The 25,906-nt window shown below is 36.6% G+C and overlaps 1 long non-coding RNA gene across 1 annotated transcript; it reads right to left on the bottom strand.

The window, feature by feature from the left end:
- Positions 1–3,242: 3,242 nt before the first annotated feature.
- On the bottom strand, positions 3,243–7,219 carry LOC104239710 (uncharacterized). The gene is made up of 3 exons (XR_714213.2): positions 7,053–7,219; positions 5,983–6,119; positions 3,243–3,432 (listed from the first exon to the last, which is right to left on the bottom strand). It is a non-coding gene; the product is annotated as an uncharacterized lncRNA (long non-coding RNA).
- Positions 7,220–25,906: the final 18,687 nt, after the last annotated feature.

Below are 25,906 nucleotides of genomic sequence, written 5' to 3'. Positions count from 1 at the left end.
AGAAATTAAATTCGTACGCTTTATGGTGTCATTTTGGGACATATATCATACAAAAATGAAGGTCTTGGAACCTAATTTCCAGTGGTCCAAGCCATTTATTCATACAACATCGGGGTAGAGAAATATGGATTTTTAAACTAGGGTCACCAAGTCACGTTGCCGCACTTCGGAGAAACTAGCAGGTTTATAGGCCAAGTTGCGATGAAGTTTTCTCCCAATATTTTGAGAATTACATGGAGATATTTATATGGAATTAAATCCCTATGTTTCTAGTTTCCAACGCTGAAACCATTTCTCAATATGATATCGGAGTAGAGAGAGATACAAGTTTCAGAAGTGGCACTGCTCAAGCTGCCAAGCAGGCAGCTTACCCACCTGCTTGGAGAATTGAGGCGGTGGGCTTATAAGTTGTCTTTATCCATTAAATTTCATAAATATCCAGAGATCAATGACTGCAAAACACTCTCAAATTTTCCAAGAACTTGTACAAGGTTCCAAGAACTAAATTCAAGAGAAATCAACACAAATCTTCATCAAAGGTGTTAAAGACTACAAGAGAATACTTCTATGATGTTGTGGTGTGATTGAGGGTTATTGTGAGCTAAGTTGAGATAAGGTTTCGAGTTGTAGCTGTTGTCCAAGGTATGTATAACATCTTATTCATTGTTCCTAAGGTTAATCTTGTGTTGGTTGTGTTGTTTGAGTGAAAAAACATAAGATACACTTGAAGGAACATGGGATACGATTATCTTTTTGGTGGGACTATTTTGTGGTTAAAAATATGGTTTGTGGTGGCTGAAAATTATGAGAAATAATTTGATAATGTTTTGGCTGTTGTTGTTAAACTTCCCTAGGTTTTAATTAAGTTGACTGAAGAAGAAAAGATGAAAAACAAGTGATTGACGATAAAAATTAAGGTGCTAGACGTATGAGGCTGTTTTGGAAGGCATTTTGTGGAGGTTTTAAACTAGAAATAATATGGTAAATATAAGTATGATGCTCTGAAGGTTGTAAACTAATTTATGGGGATTCAATTTATAATTTTTTATGAGTAAAAAAAAAGAGCTTGCCGCTATATATGATTGTTAAGATAATCGAAGAAACTCATGTTGGATTATATTGTTGTTGTTACTATGCTGGTTATAGTTGTTGTTGTTAGGCTATTGATGACCCTTAGTGGTCTTTGGGGTTATTAAAAATAGGGGAGTTGCTGCCCGATTTTTCTTAAGTCGTGTGATTAGCCAAATACGACGTACGACATTATATGTTAACGACAATATCATTTCACTTGTCGTAGATGCAAAAAGTTGTGTTGAGCTTGGTTGAGTAATAAGGAAAAGATCATACAAGTATGTTAAGGCTAAGTCATTCCTTCATTTTGGCATGATCTTGTAATTATACAAGCTTGATAATGAGACATAAAGAGAAATTCATATTTCTGAATTTATGTACATTTTTCTAGTCTCATAAGTTACAGTATTCTCCCTTATCATATTCAATTGAGTATTATCTTCTTCTAGTTAAGAAAGCAGAGAGCCTATATATAAAATATTACAGTATTTTCATTACCATCGAGCTATAATCGATGGGCAGGCCCCTATTGGGAAGCCTCTGATCAGATGGTAAGTTATATACCGAGCCTACTGTGGGCGAGCACCTATGAGTGAACTCATCATGGCCGAGATACAAATCCTAGTATGGCCGAGCGCCTATGAGCGAGCCTACTATGACAGAGCAATTATATAAATACCGAGCCTTATAGGGCCGGACAACTATTTTACTTACTATATTGAGAGAGTTGAGTCATCAGCATGTAAGCATATCTTTAGATTATGTTTGATTCTCAGATACTTTTAGTTATTATATTATCAGTTCAGTTTCAGCTTTCAGTTATTATGTTGTCTTACATACTCGGTACATTATTTCGTACTAACGTCCCTTTTGCTGGGGACGCTGCATTTCATGCCTGCAGGTCCTGTTAGACAGCTGGATAAATCTTCCCAGTAGACAGAGTTGAATATCAGCTTGGTTGGTACGCTCCACTTTCTCGGAGTTACTAGGTCTATACCTTGGAGACTATTTTATATATACAGGTTTGATGGGTAGGTCAAGGCCATGTCCCGATCATGATACAGTTTAGTTATCTCTGGAGGCTTGTAGACGAGTCCTGTATATTTTGGTCTATCAGTAGACGTTCATGGTGGCCTCATCAGCCTACACAGTTACATATATATATATATATATATATATGCGCTTTTGGGTATGTTTACCCCTCAGATGAGAGAGATGATAGTTTAAACTGATTCAGAATATGGCCTCATCAGCCTAAGTTAAAGGTTACCCCTCGAGAGTTCACAGTTACAGAGTGGTACGCTCTGGCCGAGTATGGCATCGGGTGCTCGTCGCGGCCCATCGGTTTGGGTCGTGACAAAAGTGGTATCAGAGCAGTTCTGTCCTAGGAAGTCTACAAGCCATGTCTAATAGAGTCTTGTTTTATGGGTGTGTTGTGCACCACACTTATAATAAGCAGGAGGCTACAACGCATTTAGAACTGTCACTCTTACTTCTTACTCTAGATCGTGTGGTAAAGCTCAATTGTAAGAACTCAATTTCCTATACCCTATCTTATTCATAATACAATGATGCCTACATTTCGAAAGATGGTTGGTAATGGATTACACGTAGTTATGGAAGAGTTGAGTAAGAGTAACTTGATTCTGCAGGATGCTTATAATGCGTAAATATAAGGTCTTCAGCAGACACTACAAGATATCGCCACTAAACATTTTTAGTAGCGACCTTAAAGGGTGCTGCAAGTAACTACGTTACTGAATGTTTATTGTGATGACTTCTTGGGGTCGCTACAAAAACAACTCATTTGTGGCAACTATACTCGCCACTAAAGTCAGGCATGTACATCACAAAAAAGGTTCCACAATATAAATTTAAAGTGAGCCGCTGCTGAAGAATGCCTTACAGTAGCGATTATAGTCGCCACTAAAACCCTTATATCTTCAGTGGCAACTCTTATCCCCACAATATCCTAATGTTTAGTGGCAATCTTGGTAGCCACAATTACTAATCGTTTTTGTGACGTTTGGTCGCCACTAATACATGTTTTTTCAACAATATTTTCCAAAATCTTATTGTTTCAGTGGCGCCCTAATTTATAAAATTAATATACATGTATTTTTCTACCATTTGACAATCAATATTAAAAGCATCCAATATTATTCAACAAATACCAAAAAAAATTCTCAAATTGAATTTTATAGATACTTCCATTACCAAAATGTCAATTAATTTGTACTACACAATAATTCATCATTCGTTGTCAATGTATCTTTATACATATGATAACAAAAATAAAAACTAAGATTTATGGCCTTCAAATTCCTCCATTATCGGCAACATTTGTGATTGCCCTCATTCCTGTTATTAGGGGGGGGGGGGAATAAGAGATCAATTTGACAATTCTCATAATTTTATTCTAATAAAAAAAATGGTAGCCACAATTGATTGGAGTGAAAATTAAAATTCTACAAATAAGTTTTCCAAGAGAACTAAGCTCAGAAATTTGAAACTATCAAACTGCCCAAGTGCTTCGAAGTGGAACATCTAGACAACCAAACTCAAATACCACAAGCATGAGAATTTAAAGAGAACTCAATCCAGGTTCTTGTATAAAAGCTTCAAGAGTTAATCAACTTATTTAATTATGCACAAAATTTGTAAACTACTAAATATGATCATAAAAAAAGTGCTAATCAAAATCTACAACACAAATAGAAAGAATGAACTTTATAACTGGTTCGAAACAGAGCCAAGACTTTCCACCAAAATTGAGAAAAGAAAGAGAAATAAACAAATAAATAACGGGGCCCATACTATCTGGAAGTTGATTTTAAGATTGAACAATAAACTTTATTCTAGAAAATCTTAGCTCAATTCAGCAAAAACCCAAATAATGTATGAAAAGTAAATAAACACAACTGATCCCAACTCTGGTACTACACAAATAAATTAGCGGGTACTACAATTATCAGTTGGTATAACACACACATCTTTTTAGCTTTTGCCAAAGTAAATAAACACAACTGATCCCAACTCTATCAAGATCAAAAAGAATGAAAATAAAAAAGAAAATACATAAGTGGTTGTGCTAGTAATACTAACATAAAATCGGAATGAGGGACGAATACCCCAAGAGCACTATAAATAGAGAGCTTTCCAATCGGAATACCAATTCCTGAAACTATTTTGGAACTTCCGGACAATTAGTTTCATGGCAGTGCTAGTAATACTAACATAAAATCGGAATGAAGGACGAATACCCCCAAGAGCACTATAGAAAGAGAGCTTTCCAACCGGAATATTAATTCCTGAAACTATTTTGGAACTTTCGGCCAACTATGTTTCGTTCAATTAGTTTCATCCAGTTGTTCAAATAGCACACTATTAGGCAATAAATCTAATAGTTAGTATAATTTAAAAGATTTATCTGACAGCCAAGATTACCAAGTCCTAATATTCCCTCTCTATCAGTAACACTAATGACTTAGATACAAAGTTCATGCACATGGAATAATTGATGAGAAGCTTGTAAGATGAAAGTAGTTCTTCAATATTATTGATGAGAAGCGTATAAAATAACCTTTTTCCTTTCCTGAGCATTGGAATAATACGTTATCAGCAGAATTTTAGCAACATAGACATAAAATCACCCATTGGTCCAGTGACAGAGTAGACTCATCATGAAATAACTTTGAATAGTCAAATAGTGTTTAATGAGATTGTATTCCCGTAGACTTACTGTCAAATGATTTTAAGTGTACAATGACCAAAATAGGAGCTTAAAGCATTTGTTCTAGAGAGCACAAAAGGGGGAAAATATGATAAAATAAAAAGGAGAACGAGAAAACTAAACATATGTTGGACCATATGATGAAGCAGTACATAATACAAAAGCGAGAGGCGGGTCAGTCGTGCATTGACAAAATGCATTTCCAAATAAAAGGAATGCTTCATATCACGCAGGTCAGATAAATACACCAAAGGAAGTTAGCACCTCTAACTCTTTTGATGTTTTGATGAGTGAACCGGTCATGGATGATACTGGAAAGAGAGTGCAACAGCTTGAATGTGCGGCAACATCAAAAACCAGTCAGTCATTCAAAGACACCAGACATTACAAAAGAGAAGCAGAAATCAGAAGCTACAGGTGATCTGTTGAGATATCAACCAGCTGCTGAAATTGCTGGTTCTAAATCTACAGCTGGGAAATAGATTTCTCAGGTTTTAGAGTGGGAAAAGCAGGCTGCTAACGGCCCTGGTGTTAAGTGTGTTCAAGTTAGGATTACAGATAATCCTGTAGTTGCTGGGCACATTAAAACTAGACAGGAGCAGGTAGTAACAGAAGGGAAAGAGGAAAAGGCTGGGCAGGTGTTTGCCAATGTAGGCAGAACTAGTGAATTACATCAGAAGTAGGTGCACAATCTACTACACATTATAATGTGAATGCTAATGATGTTTTGATGGTTGAGGATTAGTTAATACGTGCCAACATTGAGAAGGATTCAAAAAATAAGAAAGGGAAGCTTATGGTAATTGAGGATGAGTGCTAAGTATCCAGGAACTCTATTGCACCTGCTACTGTTAATCTTACTGCAATTTGTGCTAAAATTCTGGAAAGCATGAATCCTTTGCAAGTTCTTCTTGGGTGTTTGCCTAATCCAATGGAAGGACTGTCTCTTCAAGAGGTGAAGGAAAACAATGACATGGTAGGGGTTGGTTTGAATACATCCCAACATGATATCCCCTCTAATGATTTGTTTGATTGATCTGGCAACATGTTACAAGTCTCAAACAACCAACAAACTTTATCCATGATGTTGTCTACAACAAAACAGCCAAAAGGAGGGGCTGAGCACACAAGAGAACAACATAAAGACACGATGAGTGAAGACAAGTTAAGTGGTAAACCTGTCCAGAATTTAAATGAGCTATAGGAGCCAGGAGGTAGAAGGTAGAAGGCCGTGTGATAGCATCTCTCTCCACCACAGTGAAGGCAAGTCCTTTGTTGTACTGTGAATCCCAGAACAAGCTATATCCATATAACTCTGTAAAGATGACAGCCAAGAAGGACTAATTATCGTATAGTTGACAACTTTACATAAGATATATTAATTATTTTCAAAACCAAACATCCATTAATTAATAAATCTAGTCGAAGAAATCAGTAATAACTAAATAGTTTCTTCCGGAGCAAGAAACTAACTTAATAGAAATTAATCTAAAGAAAAAGAAGATAATAACACTATTTCCAACTACACATTAGATCCCACTATTTTAGTTTACAGATAACTAAGAATTGCACGATTAAACATGGAGCACTATAATATTGTTTTGGATTATAGTAGGAAAAGTTAACACAAGCAATGTTAAGCAAAAGCTAGACAATTGAAGAATTAGCCAACAAATAGTTTGGATTACCTAGCAACAGTAAAGGTCCTTTGGGAGATAAGCTAATCTTCAGTATTTCTATCTTCTAAAAACATAACCTCGACACCTCCAACACCACATTTATCCTTCATGGCAAGAACAAAATTACCAAATTGATATATTCTCTCAATCAATTCCTCCTCTTTCCGCCAATACAAGTACCCCCAATGCCTTTCTCTACTAACAAAACAACATGCAACAACAAAACAACAATAACCCACAAATAAAAAACAAATAAATACCCAAAAACTATGAAAGTTCATACTTCTGCTACCAAGAAAAGAACCCAACTTTTATAATAACACAAAATTGCTACTCGATTTTGCTAGAGAAAGAGATAGCGAGAGACTAGATGCCGTCAAGACCGCGGACTATTACTGTATGAATTTCTTACCACGGACTATTACTGTATGAATTTCTTTTCACTCCTATAGATTTTTATCTGGGCCAGAGAAATTTTAGATGAAATCTGTAAAATTATTGAAATTATCATTTTCGCTAACTGTTTATACCACTGAAAAGGGATTTGAGCATGAGATTGGAACACGTACCTGATGTAATCAAGATTTCTGATTAGGGCTTTTGTTTTGCTATCAGATTGGTCACAATTTGTGATTTGAGCAGTTAAAATTGAGAGATTCGAACAGAGAGGAAATTGAGTGGGAAATTTTTTTATAGAGAGACGAGTAAGGAGAAGAAGACTTACATCAGTCTGTGCTTCTTTTTTCATTTAATAAGAGTGGTTTTTCTTATAAAGATGCTTAGTAGTGTTAGAGGCAACTTAGTCGCCACAAAAGACCTTCAGCGGCGACTTTATAAAAGTTGCTACAAAACTCTCAAGCCAAAATTTCAGTCTTAGTGGGAAAGAAAAAATCAGTATTTAGCTAAACGTATTAGGAGCGACCTTTGAAAAGTCGCCACTAAAAGCTTACCTTCTGTAGCGATAATTATAGTCGCCACTAAAAGTCTAGCTTTTGTTGCAATAAATCAAGTCGTCGCTAAATATTGCCACAATAAGTCTGATTTCTTGTAGTGAGTTCATGTGTGTACTAAGACATGTAAGCTTCTTGTTGAGGAACCCTAAGCATGAATATTTATCCACCCATATGGTGAAAAGCAATGAGAGTATAAGAAGGTACTTATTTCAACAAGTAAAGATGAACATTATCTACAATTCAGGAAGAGAGATATAAGCATTTTGAGTTACTTTGAACAGTAACAGATGTATGTATAATTGGCCACATCGATCTTAGTTATGCCTTATGGGAGCTAACATATATGGTTTAAGATAAGGACGGGATATTAGGACCCGGCTGGGATTAGAGTAACCAAAAATGATGGATGGATTATTTGCATTAGTTGACATTTCCAAAGGATATTGCAAATATGCTAATAGATCTCCTTGTGAGACACCCGGATGGTGCACTCTAGAATAGTACAACTATATATGAGTACTACAAAGAAAGACACTGGAAGCCTTGAAAGTTCATCGATGATGTGAGAAGACGCCAAAGATGAAGAGGTAAAATATCTATAGGTAGATCGTCGTACTGCTAAATCTTAGTACTCCCCTAAAGGGGGAATATTGAATGATGTGGCATTAAGTCAGAATTAAGTGGTTTTAGTAATTTTGGAATGGTGAAGGAAGAATGCGATAAAAAATGAGAAAAGGGATGAGATTACACTTATCCAAATCCTACTGATATGCTATGATTCTAGAACATTATGCAAACGCGACGTCAAGGAGAGGAAGTAAGGGTTTCTGCCCAGGCTGTTATTAATAAATAAAGGGCCAGTACGAGAGGTAAGTTAAGATAAAGGAAATAATCCAAGAAAGATTACGCAGAATATTGATATGATAATGGACCAACGAGTAGTTAGCAACAGATTCAGGAAGAGCCTAGTTATGGCTAAACAAAGGGATACAGAGAAATCAATAGATCGTGCAAGATAAACATAGTAAATCCCAATATGGGGAATTCAGTATCGCAGATATGACATCGTAATCTTGAAAAATATTAAGATAGGAGTTGGGTAGTTAAAGGTACCACATGAGTGTTATGGAGATAAAAAAGAGTGTCACTGGGAAGACAATCAAAATATCATCTTAGAAGCTACTCTACGAGCAAAAGAGCATGAAGGTAAGTAAGTAAGGATAATTACAAGTAAGAAAGAACATCAAAAATTCCACCGGGTAAATGATGTAATAAGCTCGCATCCTTGCAAGAATCAGAGGGTCCTCCCTAAGTACTACAATAAAAGACTAGCTAAGAAAATAAGGAAGAAGGATTCAACCTAATCATAGTAACCTAAAGAGGAAATGGTTTTGTAACAACAATCTCACTACAACATTGCATGCACTCTATAAAAAAGTAGGATTCGAGATCATGTGAGTTGTACGGAAATTCTGTCATGCGTGGGAACTAAGAAAAACTAAGTATGCACGATACAATAGGGCAGAAAGACTAGGAAAAGCAATAGCCTACGTTTAAAGAAAGCTGAGAAGAAACGAAAGGAATTATTCGAACAATAATCCAGAATTAGTTATGATATGAACGCACTTAAGATTTCAGAGTATTATCCATGCAGCATATATGTTGACAATCATACAGCCTAGAAGACTCCGGTATAAGTTAAGAGAAAAGAAAAGTATTGAGTCCAGATCATAGACAAAGGATTGAATTGTTAGATGATGGTGTCACGAGTATTCCACAGCGTCCATAAAAGGCTAAAGTAATAACTACTACCATGGGCCGCATACCGGAAGACGACTTAAGCCTACATAAAGGCTGATCAGAAGAATGAGAAAACTAAAGAGTTACATCAACCAAGTAAATTAGGAGTCTGATTATTGGACTCCGAAAATTATAGAAATCGCAATTGAGGGCTTTGCAGGATAATCCTTAATATCAAAGGTACAAGAGAGATAGTACGACAACCATATTATATAATGGCTCTACAAAAAAGCAGTTAGAAGAGTACCAGCCTCATAAGAAGTTAGTATGAAGCTCCCACTGGATTGTGTATACACCAGAGGTGTAAGTATTACAATAGAACTTCAAGTTCTGGATGTAAATCATACCTATGTAGAAAGAAAGTTATGAAAGAGATAGAAGACGTGATGCGATATTTTAATGCAAGTAAGGTAAAGGTGAACAACGTATGAGACACTTAAGTGCAGAAGGTTGTGGATAGTCTTTACTTCAGATAGAAAGCTAGAAGCTTTGGGATTTAGTATCCAGGAAAGATAGCGGTGGCATGCCTTCTAGCCTATGGGTTCTAGGTATCGGGAAGCCTGATTAAGAGAGTAAATAAGAGTTAGAGATGATTTGATGTCTCGCTTGATAATCCAGAATAACACAAGGAAATCTATGGTGCAAGCACGTTGAAGGAAGGTTGCAAGTAGTATAAATAGACATGTATAGGTTGCAGGAAAAAGTATGGTGAAGCAACAGGTTTTAGGAAGATATGAGTAAGGACATGAAAGGGCGAGTAAGAAGGTGATGAGAAATGGATGTCCTCGGAATTAAACCCAGGAAAAAAAAGAGCTGATGGTTTCTGTAAGTTATAGACAGCTTAGTATAGCCTTAAAGAACTCAAAGGAGTCTAAGACTAGTAGCATTTAGAAGAGATAGAATGTTGCCCTGGTAATGAGGATGTAATTGTGATAAATAATGGATGACGTTTGGGCTTTTGATTGAGCAATTATTTGAAAAAGGGGGATTTCATGAATTGTACAGTATTGACACATCCACGTAGGGTGAATCACATTGGGATGCTATGAAAAATGGTTATGGAAATTACTCCAGATGTTCCTCGATGCAACATGGGCCATAGTGATTACTTAAGAAGTTTTAAATTATCAGTGGTAAATTGTAGATCAATATTGAGGTGAATCAAAAATAAATGGACAAAAGTTATAAAGTATAAGATGAGATTAGGTCATCGTTCTTAAGATGAACAATAATGAGGAAGCATTAAAGGACTTAGCTTTATGCATATAGGATAAGCAACGAGAATAACCTAGAGTTTGGTGGCAGGCCTCAGTAATTATAGTATGACCAACCTAGATGCGGTAAAGTCGTATGGATGGATAACCAGGTCCAGGAAGTAAAGTATAGCAACATTCGTAAGTTCATCAAAGTACCGAAGAACTTCAGTATACCTATAGATGCCTAGAGGGACATCTTGTCAAGCTCTGTATATGTTTACAAGGTGAGGCCTAGAGATTGGGTAAAAACTTGAGGAAAACGCTGGAGGGAATAGTCGAATAGGCGCACATACAAGGAAAAAGGTGGTACAGGTTGCATGATGAAAGATTTCAACTACAAGTCATGGTGTGAGAAAGAAACCTAAAAGAGGGATGCCCTAGCCTTTACATTTGTTCACAAAGTAGTTGGCTAGATAGAAAGGACAATATTTAAATATTCTTAAGAGCAAGGGGTTATGAGACTGATAAGCGCATCAGTCAACATTCGAGGAAGAATGTTCCAAAGGGGGGAATGATGTTACACCCCCATGTTTTCGTACTTAAGAGTACGTCGTAAGTCAATTGATGTAAGCTCAGAAATGAAATCATCTTTGAAAATTTTATAAAGTAAGTTAATCATGTTACCGTGGAAGTTAATAATATTTAATATCATGAATAATAAGTACCAAGATGGTTGGAAGGCTTAGAAGCTAAACGAATTAAAGAAGATAAGTTTTGTCGAAAGTCGACAAGTTTGGTGTTACACCCTGTGCGTCCTAAGGTGACGTATAATGAATATGAGACTTGTTAATCATGATTTAATGAGTGTAAAGTCATAATATGACTATATATGATGTTTGTACATAAATATAAAGTTTGGGAAAAATTGTATTTAACTTACGAAAAATCGAGTTAAGATTTGCCTTGTGACGAGCAGTTTTGAGAAATTAAATTCGTACGCCTTATGGTGTCATTTTGGGACATATATCATACCAAAATGAATGTTTTGGAACCTAATTTCTATCGGTCCAAACCATTTATTCATACAACATCGTGGTAGAGAAATATGGATTTTAAACTAGGGTCACCAAGTCACGTTGCCGCATTTTGGAGAAACTGGTAGGTTTATAGGCCAAGTTGCGATGAAGTTTTCTTCCAATATTTTGATAGTTACATGGAGATATTTATATGGAATTAAAGCCTTATGTTTCTAGTTTCCAACGATGTAAACCATTTGTCAACATGATATCGGAGTAGAGATATACAAGTTTCAGAAGTGACACTGTCACACCTCCTTTTTACCTACATCCGCAAGGGCATAATGGAGTTTTTCCAATTAAAGGACAATCGAAACGGGATTTATTATTAAAGATTTAGAGTCGCCACTTGGGAGATTTATGGTGTCCCAAGTCACCGGTTAAATCTCGAATCGAGGAAAAGATTGACTTTGTATTACAGTCCGCGAACCAGAAATCTGAGTAAGGAATTCTGTTAACCCGGGAGAAGGTGTTAGGCATTCCCGAGTTCCGTGGTTCTAGCACAGTCACCCAATTGTTATATTTGGCTTAAATTATCTGGTTTTAACAATTATGAACCTATGTGAAAATTTTAACCTTAACCGCTTTTATTCATTTTTAAAGAAAATTGCAACGTCATTAAAACAAGTCTTGAACCACATCACATAAATGCACCCGTGGTTTTTGGACATACTTTAACATCGTTGGTATTTGGATTTGGGTCACATAAAAGCGCACCAGAGTTTAGGGAGGTAATGTTATTAAAATACGCGCCTAAAGAGACTAACGCGTTATTATTTTGGGGAAGGCCGTGAAATTCGCTAAACGGCCCGTCCCGAAATCTAAGTATTTTAATATATACAATTATCGAGGGCCCCGCAATTTATGTGTTTTGTTTAGTGAGGCTCATCCCGTTTTTTTATTTTAAAGTGAAAACCTAGAGTAATCTATAGTTTTCTACTTAATTTGTCTCTAAAATAAAAGAAAGGCCATAATTAATTTGTTACTGGACTGATGAAAACTAAGTAATATTTTTGCACCAACATCCGACCATTGGGCTCCGATGTGAGCCCAGCAGAGGGAATTTAAAACCAGATATACACCATAAAATCGGCCAAAACAAACCTTGGCCCAAGCCTAAATGAGAAAGGGGCCAAACCTGGCCTGGGCCGTGCATCAATTGTCCTGAGGCCCAAACGTTTAGGGACTAGCCTGTTAAGCCCTGTCTTTTACACTAAATGGAATTTCAATTTAATTAAGAACACAAATCTGATGAATCTACTATTAAAATTAACTAACCAGTAAAATAAATTCAATGCAACATTAAACATGAGTTGGAAAACAACTGATTTCAGATTTCATGACCCACGTAAACTGCCTATGATCACAATTTCAAACATGGTGCATACTAGTTCAAATTTCAAATTCCCTACTATGACTCATTTTTATTAAAATGCTGACTCATGAACTTTGATTAAACACTAACGTGACCACATATTAGAATTAAAACTCGAGAATTAAGGATGATGGACGAAAATGGATTGCCTAAATTAACCTTACGAATTACATATCTCATATCTAGTTTTAACTTTCTGATTTCGAACCCACACACAACCACACAAACTCAGAATTATAGATTAACTCACATCATCACTACTAAATATAAAGCTCCCATGATCAGAAGAAGTATCACACTACTTTAACAGTTTACATCCTAATTAATCACAGCTTGAAAATACCATTTATACAGATCTAGGAAAATCGGAAATTAACTAAACTAATAGAAACTATTCTGTTAGTCCATCATGGAATTATTACAACGAATACTCAACTAAACTCATATGCATTTCTAAATATCTAACACACACTTAACGGTTCAAATGCACAATCTTATAATTAACGGTCCATCAGTACGGTTATTACAGTATAATGAAAGCAGTAAATCAACAATAGGCATCCACTTCAACAACAATAGGCCTCCACTTCATTCATTTGCAACTGGATATTTACATACATCGAGTTTCAGGACATGTACCTGGTATGTAGAACAGGAAAATGGGGTAAGCAATCAGCAACAGCAAACAGCAAAATACAGCAGCAGAAAGCCCAACACAGTAACTTCAACACCTCAATCCAGAAATTCCAGCAACACGGAGAAAACCAGTAAAAATGGAAAAGAAAAATAGTCCAGAAATCTCTCTTTGTTTTCTATTTCTAGCTTTGAACTCTCTCTGGTGTTCTTCCGCTCTCAATATTTCAGAAAATTTGGTTCTATCTTTTTTACTCTCTCCAAAATGAATTCTTCCCCTGTATATCAAGTGTATCCAGAGTGTATATCGAGTGTATACCTCTCTCTCCGCCCCCTTTTTTTTTTTTTTTCTTCTCCTCTCTTCTTTTTTTCTTCTCCTATTTATAGCAAAAAATTTGAGATTTGTCAGATTTTTTTTAAAAAAAATATTTTATTATTTTATTATTTTTTAATTAAAAGAAATTCCACTTACAAATTGCTTTTATTTTTTTATAAAAAGAAATCTCACCTTTCTTTACTTTTATTTTTTAAATTCCAACTTTAATTACTTTTATCTTATTTAAAATCTCACTTTTTTTACTTTTTAAAAGAGAATTCCACTTTATTTAACTTTTCTTAAAAAACAATCCACTTTCTTTTGCTTTTCTTTTAAAAATGCTACTTTCTTTTACTTTAATTTTTTTAATTTTCAGATACCTTTATATTTGTTTTTCAATTCCAACTTTCTTTTACTTTTTGTTTTTTTAAAATTTCCACAAAACTTTACTTTTATTTTTTTAATTTTCTACTTTCTTTTACTTTTTAAAAGATAATTCCACCTATTTTTACTTTTATTTTTTTTATTCAATACTTCCCTTTTTCTTATTTTTTAAATCACTCCCAATTAAAAAAAAAATATTTTTTCGGATTTTATTTTTTAAAATAAAAATAAAAATAAAAATAAAATAATATTAATAGTAATAATTCACCTTTTAAATTTTATATTTTTACCCTATAATAAAATGTGTAACAAAGATAAAAATTGTAGGTTAAAACCCCTAAAATATATTACATAGAAGAAGTGATAAAAAAATAAATATTATAAAAAATTAGGTGTTCACAGTTGCCCCTCTTTGTTTGGAAACATGAAGAGTTTTCAAGCAAAGATAAGGTGAGCCATGTGACTAATTTTTGAACAGATTTTTATTCAAAAAGGAAGAAATAAGGATAAGAGAAAAGAGAAAGGGTGCAACCGAGTCTTGGTTTTGGACAACCTACATATCCCGGGTTATAGGGGAATCAGGTTGCGTGTAGTTCAAGAAGTTTGGTAGCTGGGACTACCATGAAGCTACGGTTTTACTGTTACTGTTGTTGCTGCTGCTGATACTGCCTACTGTCCTCCTTATTACACCATGACAAAAATGAAGAAGTTAGACTAAGCTATAATCTATGCTTTACAAAGATTTATTTTCAAACTTGGTCTTGTGACTGTTGTTGCCTTGTTGATTTGCATTTTCCTCAGTCGTTCCTTCGCTGCTGACTCGAATTGTATTCTTGAGATGCTCTCCCTCTCCTTCGGGTGGGTACCTGAATTGCTTGTTCCCTTCGTTCTCAATGTGGACGCTTGATTGCTAAACTTGAATCGTATTCCTTTGTTCTCCATGTGGACGCCTAATTGCGGAATCTTCCATTGCCCTTCCTTGTTCTCCAGGTGGACGCCTGATTGCTTGAGCTTGAATTGCTTCTTCCCTTCGTTTTTCCGGCGGGTTCCTGATTACTTGAAATCTGAATGGTATCCCCTTGTTCTCCAGGTGGGCTCCTGACTACTGCGCTTGAAAGTATTCCCTGCTCTCCAGGCGGGTTCCTGACTTCAAAATAGACAAACCAAGAATTTGAAAGCTAAAACTTAAATTATACTCCCTTGTTCTCCAGGCGGGCTCTTGACTGTTGCGCTTGAATGTGTTCCCATGGTTTTCAGGCGGGCTCTTGATCGCTAAAACTCGAACTGTTACTCCTTATTCTCCAGGTGGACACCTGATTGCCAAAACTTGAATTGTATTCCCTTGCTCTCCAGGTGGGCGCCTGATTGCCAAAACTTGAATTGTATTCCCTTGCTCTCCAGGTGTGCGCCTGATTGCTGAAACTTGAATTGTATTCCCTTGCTCTCCATGTGGGCGCTTGATTGCTGAAAATTGACTTGTTTCTCCCTGTTCTCCAAACGGGTCCCTGATTTCAACAAAAATAGACAAAACAAAGAAAATTTTCTGCCCCAGTTTGGTAGTTGGGCGCATATGTGAGTGTTAAACTGAATCATATTACCAAATATTACTAAAAATTTGAAAGCTATGTCCCATTATCCAGGGGGGTCCGGACAACTCTTAACTAAATGCCAATTTTAAATCTAAGCTATATCTTTTAAAGGTATGACTTCCGCTAAATCTTGTTATCTAAGAGGGTCTTAAACTACTCCCCATTATCCAGGAGGGTCCTGACAACTCTTAACTAAACGACAATTTTAAATCTAAGTTATATCTTCTAAAGGTGTTACTTCCACTAAATCTTGTTATCTAAAAGGGTCGGTCTTAAACTATTCCCCATTATCCAGGAGGGTCTTGACAACTCTTAATTAAACGACAATTTTAAAGTTGAATTATATCTACTGAAGGTATGTCTTATGCTAAATCTTGTTATCCAAGCCAGTTTTAAACTACGTCCCATTATCCAGGAGGGTCCTGACAATCAAAAATCAAGTCTTATCTTAAGAGTGACAATTTTACGGCTAAACTATATTACCCTACAACAGAACTTATGCTAAATCTTGTTATCTAATGGAAATCTTAAAGCTAGGTCCCATTATTCAGGAGGGTCCTGAAAACTCCTAATTGAATCCTATCTTAAACATGCAATCTTTGAAACCAACTTATATTCCTTTGGGGTACATTTATGCTAGATTTTTCTATTTATGATTGTTTCGTTTTTTTAAACTAGGTCCGATTTTCTAGGAGGGTCCTGACAACTCCTAGCTAAATTCTATCTACAGAAAAAAAATTTGAAACCAACTTATATTCTTTTGGGGTACATTTATGCTAGATGTTACTACTCATGATTGTTTTGAATTTTAAACTAAGTCCCATTTTCCAGGAGGGTCCTGAAAATTTCAAATTAAATCTCACCTTAAGAGTGACAACTTCAAAGCTAAATCATATTTCCTAAAGGTAAAACTTACGCTAAATCTTATTTTCTATGAAGGTCTTAGAACTAAATCCCATTGTCCAGGAGGGTCCTGAACACTTAAAACTAAATCCCATTATCCAGGAGGGTCCTGAAGTGCCGAGAATGAACTTACCTGAGCCATGATTTCTTTCTGGAGGATCTCTGCATGACGAACAAAATTCCTTGCCTTTGAACCATGCTTTTCCTCGTGGAGGGTTCCTACAGATCGAACAAATTTTCCTTTCCCCTTCTCAAACCGCCTTTGTGCTGACAAAATTTGGGCATGACATTTGAAAATAATTCAATCTTCCAAGATTTTATTTGGACACAATATTTGTCTCTGTTTCAAACAAAGAAAACTTGTGAGTTTATAAATATGGTGGTTGCTTTGTGGCATTGACTTTGAAGGAGATTGCTCCTTCACTTCCCATGATAACTTTAGTTTCAACTTGAAAGACCTTGCCTATTTATTGACTGACCACTTTCTCTGTCACCCTTATCACAGAAAATACCTCTGATCCGTTCAGACCCAATACCTTCTATCTGTTGCATTGATCATGAACCGGCATCTACCAAACCTTTGTGTTTCACATGATCCCCACGGTATATTGATTATTACCAAATTCAATGTACACATTATTCTTTCCCGATTTAAATCACTGGCCTTGGTCTTGAGGTCTATTGCTCCATTGCTTGCCATGATAGCTTTGATTTCTGCATGGAAGATCTTGTTTGTCACTGGTTTACCACCTTTTTTTTCCTTGTATTTCACATGGATCCCAACTCATGTTTATTTTTACCAACTCAGTGTATATGCTGTTCTTCCTTGACTTAAACCACTAGCCCTGGCCTTGAGGTCTACTGCTCCCTCGCTTGCCATGATAACTTTGATTTCTGCTTGGAAGACCTCGCTTGCCACTAGTTAACCGCTTTTGTCAATCTTAACACAGAAGATACATTTGATCCGTTCACCTAACACCCTCTATTTGTTGCATTGTCTATGGATTGATATGTACCAAAGCTTTGTATTTCACAAGGATCCCAAAGCAAGTTGATTATTACCAGTTCAGTGCGCTTGTTGTTCTTTACTGACTTATGATGCTTGATGTGCTAGCCAGATCTCATTTTGTGCACTTGGAAAGCTGGTGGCAAATTTTGAAGTCATTTCTCACTTGTTTGGACCAAACAGACTCAGAAAAAAAAAGTAAACACAACAAAAGAAACAGAGTAAATGACAAGGGAAAGAGATGATTCCTAACAAGAAAACTACAAATGAGAAACCTATCAGATTGGATACCAACTCTAACGACCATGACATGCACTTGTGGCCTATTCTGTCAAACAAGTATGATGTTCAACTATTGTTGTACCCTCTAAGCCGTGAAACTGGGCTTCAATGCTCCGATTATCCAATCTGATTTACAATCCTTATTCAACTTGTAGTGCCCAAAGGGTTTTCACCACCAAGCCTCTCTCATTTGATTCTTTCTATCAACTTTCGTCGCCTCAAGGTGCCCGTGAAGGTTTTCACCAATAAGACTCTCTCATTTTTATTTCTCTCAACTCCCATAGCCTTACAGTGCCTGTGAGGGTTTTCACCGATATGACTCTCTCATTTTCATTACTTTTCCTACTTGGACCAGAGTGTTACCCTGATATGAATCACCTCTATTTGCTCGACTTGGCATCCCTCGAAGACTGATTGAAAGGTCTTTATTTGGACTGTAATGTGAGATTTTGGATGGGGTTAGAAAGAAAGGATATCAAAGGCTCAAAACAATTTGAATGGGTTCAAAATTACAACTTTCGGAATCAGATTTCCTACCACAACCACCACTTCTGCCCGAGTTTCTTTGCTTGGGGACTTTTGGATTTTTATTTTGATGAGACCGAACCGTGAGGCTGCCTACGTATCCTTAAAAGGAATCAGGTCAAACGTAGTTCATGTCATAGGACTTACTTTGTTGTTGTGCTTTTCTCTTTTCTCTTTCTTTTCTTTCTCTTTTTTGCTTTCTTTTTCTCTTTTTGTTGTTTTTTTCCTTTTTTTTCTTATCATTCTTTTCGTTCTCTTTTTTTTCCTTTTTTTTTGATTTTTATTTTTCTTCTCTCCCTTTTTGTTCTTTTCTTTTCTCCTTTTCCTTTACTTATCTTTCACGCTTGTGTTTCTGATCTTTGCTACTGATTCCGAAAGAGGGGTATGAAAGAAAATAAACAAGGCTCAAAGGCGTAACGAAGGTTAAGATATTTAGATAGCAGAACAAAATGCCTTCGTCATTCCAATCTTCAAAACATGCCAAGTACAAACAACACAATTAAACAAACCAAGGAAAATATTTGTAACATCTTTTGATTGCGCCAGCCTTGATGACCATATCCACGCATTCGCCTTCTACATCTGTTAAGTACGAAGCACCATTGGAAAACACTCTCATAACGATGAACGACCCCTACCAATTTGGGGCAAACTTGCTTTTAGCTTCAACCTGATGCGGCAGGATGCATTTTAACAGTATTTCTTTTTGTTCTACCTGCCCCAGTTTCACAATTCGGGCTTGAAGTGATCTCAAAATGCCTTTACTTTTTTTTCAAATGTCCCTATCATCTTCAAATTGTTTCATTGCTTCATGACTAAACTAACTTTTTAAGACCAGGCTGAGAATTACGCGTGCATGTCATGTCACTAGAGTCAATAGGAAAAGAACTATAAAAAGAAAAGAGAATGAAACAAAAATGACTAAAAATAACAGAGAACAGAAAGTTGCATTAGACATATGGTAAAAGGGTTTTAACAACAAAAAAAGCAAACTAAACTGGGGTTACAAACCTAGAAAAAACCTAGACAACACTAGACGGGCTACTATGACTAAACAAACTAGGCAAAATAAAAGGATAGAAGGGTTTGAGTCACCAGACAATATCTGGATTACAACCCTGAAATAACCCGGACAACAGAAATGACAACAAAATAAACCACCAAACTCCTCCCCAGCTAACCAAGAAAGGAGCATCTTTCCAATTGCCAAGCTCGGCATCTTAGCCACTGAATTCCGCATCAACATTACTAGGACCTTCACAAACTTCCATCACATTGTTCTTAACAAATTGCTTTTGGGTTCCCTTTGCTGGCTCTTTCTTAAGATCAACTTCTGATAGCATTGAAAACTTTGCAGCGCGTGGACCTTAGAGGATCTTAGAAGAATTTCCATATTCCTTTTCAAAACAAATCATACTCACCATATGCGTCTCATTACGAGCAGGCGATGGACTTTGGTTAGTGTCTGCTGCATCTGGATTTTGCACGACAATGTCACCGGCATCAATAAGCTTCTGAATTGCTTTCTTCAGATTCCAACACTTCTCTATGTCATGCCCCGGGGCATTTGAGCAATATGCGCACCTTTGAGAAAAATCAAACTTCTTTGACAAAGGGTTTGGCATTTTTATATGAATCAGCTTCAACATGTCCAATTACTTCAACTTTTGGAACAAAATGACATATGATTCTCCAATAGGTGTGAAAGCCTTTTCTTTTTTTTAGCAACCTCTCATTCTTAAATGCTTGATTGGGCCGGAAACCTGATCCAGGGGTTTTTTGATAGGCTCGTGGGGGTGGATAGCCATTTTTTGGAGCTGGGTACTGAGAGAGTGATGTACGATTTTGGGAGTTCTGTGGAGAGAAGTGGCATTGGGGAGGATCATATGGTGCATCAGGATATCCCCGAGGATGATATCGAGGCTGGAAGTGTTGATCGGGAAAGCCCATCGGATCATCTTTTCGGTTTCTCTTTATTCCACCCGAGCTTACTGGGATGTTCTGAATGTCTTTCGAACAGCTCATGATTTTACCTGATTTGATTCTCTCTTCTACCATCTCCCCCATTTTTAACACATCATCGAAAGTCTTTCCCAAGGCCGGGATCAAATGACTGAAGTAGGTGGCCCCCTGGGCTTTTAGGAAGAGCTCAACCATTTCTTCTTCACCGATCGGGGTATTGACTCGAGCAGCCTGCTCCCTCCATCTTAGTCCAAATTCACTAAAGCTTTCCTCCAGCTTCTTTTCCATTCTGGATAGGGAGGAGCGGTCTGGGGTAACGCCCGATCTGTATTGAAAGTATCGAACAAAATCTTGAGCCATGTCACCCAATGTAGGCCAATTACCAACATCTTGACGATTATGCCATTCCAAAGTTGCCCCAGTCAGGCTTTCACTGAAGTACGCCATCAACAAATCATCTTTCTCGCCAACACTTCTCATTTTACTACAATAATCCCTCAAATGGGCTACTGGATCTTCACACCCATCATACAAGTTAAACTTTGGTACTCTAAACCCCGCGGGCAGGCGAACGTCAGGGGACACATACAGTTCTTTGTAGGACATGCTGCACTGATCTTCCCTTCCTTGTTTGTTCTTCGAGGATTATTCTATGCCTTTCAGCCTACTGGGTATCCCCTCTTTCCTTTCTCTTCCTGTGAACCTTTCATTTTCAACATGCAACTTATCCCGAGGGCTCTGTTTGTATGAGTTGGGAACTTTGTGGGCAACCTCTGAGGGATAATATCAGGCATCGTGAGCTTTGAGTGGGTGCTCATTATTGGGGATGGTGGAAAAGACAGGAGGGCAATTTTTAGGAAAGGTAATTGGAAGATGAGTGATAGATCTACTAGGGTGGTTGGGAAAGCTGTGATAAGCGGGTAGATCTAGAGAGTATGGAGGATCATCTGGCATTGTGTCCGAAGTTTGGGTAAGGGCAGCATTTAAGAAGCTAGGTGGTGGCGGGGGTGGTGCCTTCCCAGTCATCCAAGTCTGATACATGTCCGCCATGTGTTATCTTAACATCTCTACCTGTTCAACCAACCCATTTTCATGTTCAACTACCTGCTTTCGGGCACCGATATCAACCAACTCAGTTCTGTTGTTGTCTGCCATTGTCTTTTGACTTTGTGTTGTAGAGAAGAGTTACCACTTTAAAAATCACAAACCAACCACCCTTCTGGTATGAATATAACAAAATGAGGCCATCACGTTAGCGTTAGGGCATTTAACAACAAAAATATCACATTGTGTGCAATGCACCTAGCCACAATTAATGGTTCTAGAATGACTTCGAGGGTCATAAGGTCACTTGGCATCATCCCAATTTGTTCATTTCAACCTCCCGTTTCTTTGCTTTTCTAGCACTTGCTTGATCATTTTACTTCATCTTTTTTTATAATTATCACTCTTTTCTTTCCTCTCATTTCTCACGTCCCATAATTTCACCCTTTTTTCTTTTTTTTTCCCCCTTTTTTCCTTCTTTTTTTTTCTTTTTTTTTAAAAAAATAAAATGATTTGATCGAACCCTATGTAGGTTGCCTACGTATCATGACGCCGCATGAATCAGATCTTTGCGTAGTTCTGGTAGATCGAGAATAAAGTAAAAAAACTAATATTTTTTTACCTTAATGACTACTTTGATGAGAAAAAGAACTAAAAGAATTTGAATTTTCTAAACTGAATGTTCAATAACCTATTCCAAACTCAAGCTTAACGAACACATATTTTTTCTCTCTTTGGAAACAAATACTCTATGGGAATTATTAAGGGAAAATCGTAGAAGAGAAAAATATTTTTTTTTGATTCTTTTTTTTTTAGGAAGAAAATCTCAAGAATAAACCACAGAAAAATATTTTGAATTTTCATTTGATATCTTGACGCAAGATTTCGAAACAAGCAAAAAAAAAAAATTGATTTCAATTTTGATTGCCTAAAAGAGAAACTCCGAAAATAAATCAAAGGTAAAGTATGTTGTCTTTTTTTCTCTTCTATGTACAATATCCTAAAGAAAATAAAAAGATTTTTTTTTCATTTTTCACTAATCCCAAAGAAACTTCTCAAAAGAAAATCTTTTTAGATTTTGAATTAACACCTTAAATAAAGCTTTTAAAGAAGTACTAAAAGAAAATTCTCTTTTTGTTTTGGAATTTTGGTCCTAATATATTTAAAGGAAACATAAAAACAATTCATTTTAAGTTCTAGATATAGATTGCCTAAAGGAAAAACAGCCTCAAAAAATTTTCTTTTTCCATTTCTAGAATTAGTAATCTAAAGAAAACTTATAACGGAAATATAAAATGCAATATCTCTTTTTTTCTGGATTTTTGAGTTACAACACATGTTTTTCAAATATAAAGAAGAAAATACAATAACAAAAGACTTGACATTATTGTACAAAACTAGAAAGTAAAAGACAGACATAAAATGAAGAACGGACTCAAAACATAAAAATAAAACAAATCTCCTTAAGCAACTCCTGATTGAGTGATCCTGACTGGATGGTCATGGGGTGTCTGTCATGCTCAAACTCCGGTAAATAAATCCACACATGTATGAGAAAACTTTAAACCAACACTATGTGAGACAATAACACTCCCTACTGGACACATGCAAGACATGATTGAGGCTATTTTTGCAAAATGGCATATTTGGTGAAAAGGTGGCTAGAAGTACAAAATTTGGCTAAGACCCCGCAAAGCCAAGAACCTAAGATTTACTAGGAAGACCAGACCCTATGTGGGTTGCCTACGCATTCCGCCCCGAGAGACGTGAATCAGGTTCGCGTAGTTCGGGCTGATAGGATACGGGCGAGAAGTAAAAATAACAACTAATTTAGAGAAAATACGTTTTTTTTCTTTATCTTTTTTTTTTTTTGAAAAAATGATGAAACATGTAAACTTTTTTTTTTATTTTCTTTTTCGCTTTTTTTGATTTTTGATTTTTGAAAAATGATGAAAAAGTATAAATTTTTTTTGAATTTTCCAAGCTCTCGTTTTTTTCTTTTCTCTTAACAAAATGTAACAGAAAACATAATTCATCATATTTCATTTCCAAAAACTCATATATATTCCAGAAAACAATTTTCTTTAAAAAATTCATTTCTCGGGCTTGAGACCTTGAAATTCGATTCTGGGCATACGCCCAAGTCCTATATTTTCCTACAGACCCTCCGGGACCGTCAAATCACAAGTTTGGATCCGTTTACCAAAAATTTTGACCGAAGTCAACCTAAATTCATTTTAAAAGCAAAATTCATCATATTTCACAGATTTTCACATAATGGCTTTTTAGATACACGCTCGGACTGTGCACACAAATCGAGATGAGACAAAAAGGTGGTTTTAATGCCTCGGAACATAGAATGTATTTCTAAAATAAGTGATGACCTTTTGGGTCATCAGAGTAAGCCATAACGGATTCACCGGTATCCCTCAAACTGGAACCAACATAGCACATAACCGTGCAATTAACTGATCAATAGAAGACTCCCCCGCTTGGCTCAAAGCCATAGATTCGATACACCCAATAGCTCACAACGCCTATACTCTATTACTGCCATAATACCATAGTGAGATTAAACTCAATCCTTCATAAGCTCGTGCAACACAAGTCATCTAATACTTCAAATCTTTTGTAAATCTCGCATTCCCCCTCGTAACAGTCAAGACAACTCTCATAAGCGATCCAAACTTAAACTGCAACACATACAATTTACCGGTAAAAGAGGACTTTCAACAAATAACATAGGGATCACACAAACTTCAGAACACTCCACAGGAGATAACCAACCTGCTCCGCCTCAAACTAACTCCTCTTTATACCCTTCCACTTCCATAAACATAACGCAATCACCAAACCTTCCTGAGTCTGAACTCATATCAGAACATTAAATCTACTTCAGTCCCCAACTAGACGACATGAAAAGATTCTTCAACACACCCACAACTCAAGCTATATAACAAATCACGATGGAAATCAAGCACCAGATAGTTTTTTCTACCCTTAAGCGGACCCTTCTCGTCACATTTAAATCATATGAACACATCTCGTAGTCACGTCATACTCATCACGTAGCCATCTGGTCATCACTTACACTAATAGGGACATTATAGAACATATAAATACAAAAGCACGTGTTCACACAATCAACACCTTGGTGCTCAAGCTACAAGCAAAGTCCGGCCTCATGTCCTCCAGACTGGCCCCACGTCAACACATAGAAATCACATCTCGCCCCTCATTCAGGGAATCACAAGTCGTCGATGCATAGCTGATACCGAGCGCTCATGCACACATACGAATGCGTGGAAGGAATTCAAGGAGTTAAGCTTCAAGATGAATCAATGTTGCACGATAAGAATTCAAGAATGTGAAGTTTTTCCTAAAGGTTCTGCAGCCTCTCGAAGATAAGTATAGACGTCTCCGTACCTATCTGCGAGACTCTATTAAACCCACTCATGACTCGTGAGACCTATGTAACCTAGGCTCTGATACCAACTTGTCACGACCCAAAACCCGACACGTCGTGATGGCACCTATCGTAAAACTAGGCCAGCCTCAACTCAACAATCAACATGATAATAATAAGTTTGAAAATATTTACGGAAGCTTTTAATAGTTAAAGAACTATTTGAAACACAAGAAATTCCAAGAATAGATACAATCTAACCCAAAACCAGGGTATCACTGAGTGCATGAGCGTCTAAGGAAAAATACAAATTCTATTATAATGTCTAAGGGAGAAACTGAAATACAATTGGAAAGCACGGTGGAGAGCCAAGGCCAGCGAATGCTGTGCAGATACCTCAATAATCTCCTAAGTCAGAGGCCTCGATCAACCACCGCCACTGGATCCAAAGTGCCTGAATCTTCACACGAGGTGCAGGGGGTAATGTGAGTACACCAACTAAGTAAGTAACAAGTCCAACCTTTGGACTGATAGGTAGTGATGAACTCAACCTCATCAAGGGTAATGGAAATAATGTATAGAAACGTAGGCATGCTTTCAGTTAAATAAACAGCTCGAATAGTAAAACAGAGCAAGTATGAACAAGATAAAGAAGTGTAATTCTACTACATCTACATGCCGATGCACATGCTGTATGAAATGCACCATGCTTAGTGCCTCACGTGCCTACAATCTTAGATACTCATCCAATCAGTACTGTATATGGCTCGTACGACCCCGGGAAGATCCATCCCGAAATATAAATATCTCTGACAGCAGTCACTCAGTATTGAGGAAGGGCATTCCAGCCTATGGAGAAGATCCATCTCTAGATAATAACAATAACAACCTCACAACCACTCGGTACTGTATATGGCTCACAAGGCCCAAGGAATATCCATCCTGGAATATATACACATCACTGACAATAATC

Source organism: Nicotiana sylvestris, chromosome 5 (assembly GCF_000393655.2).
Source record: "Nicotiana sylvestris chromosome 5, ASM39365v2, whole genome shotgun sequence".
NCBI classification, from domain to species: domain Eukaryota; kingdom Viridiplantae; phylum Streptophyta; class Magnoliopsida; order Solanales; family Solanaceae; genus Nicotiana; species Nicotiana sylvestris.
Note: the sequence above shows the minus strand (reverse complement) of the source record. Positions and strands in the feature narration are given on the sequence as shown.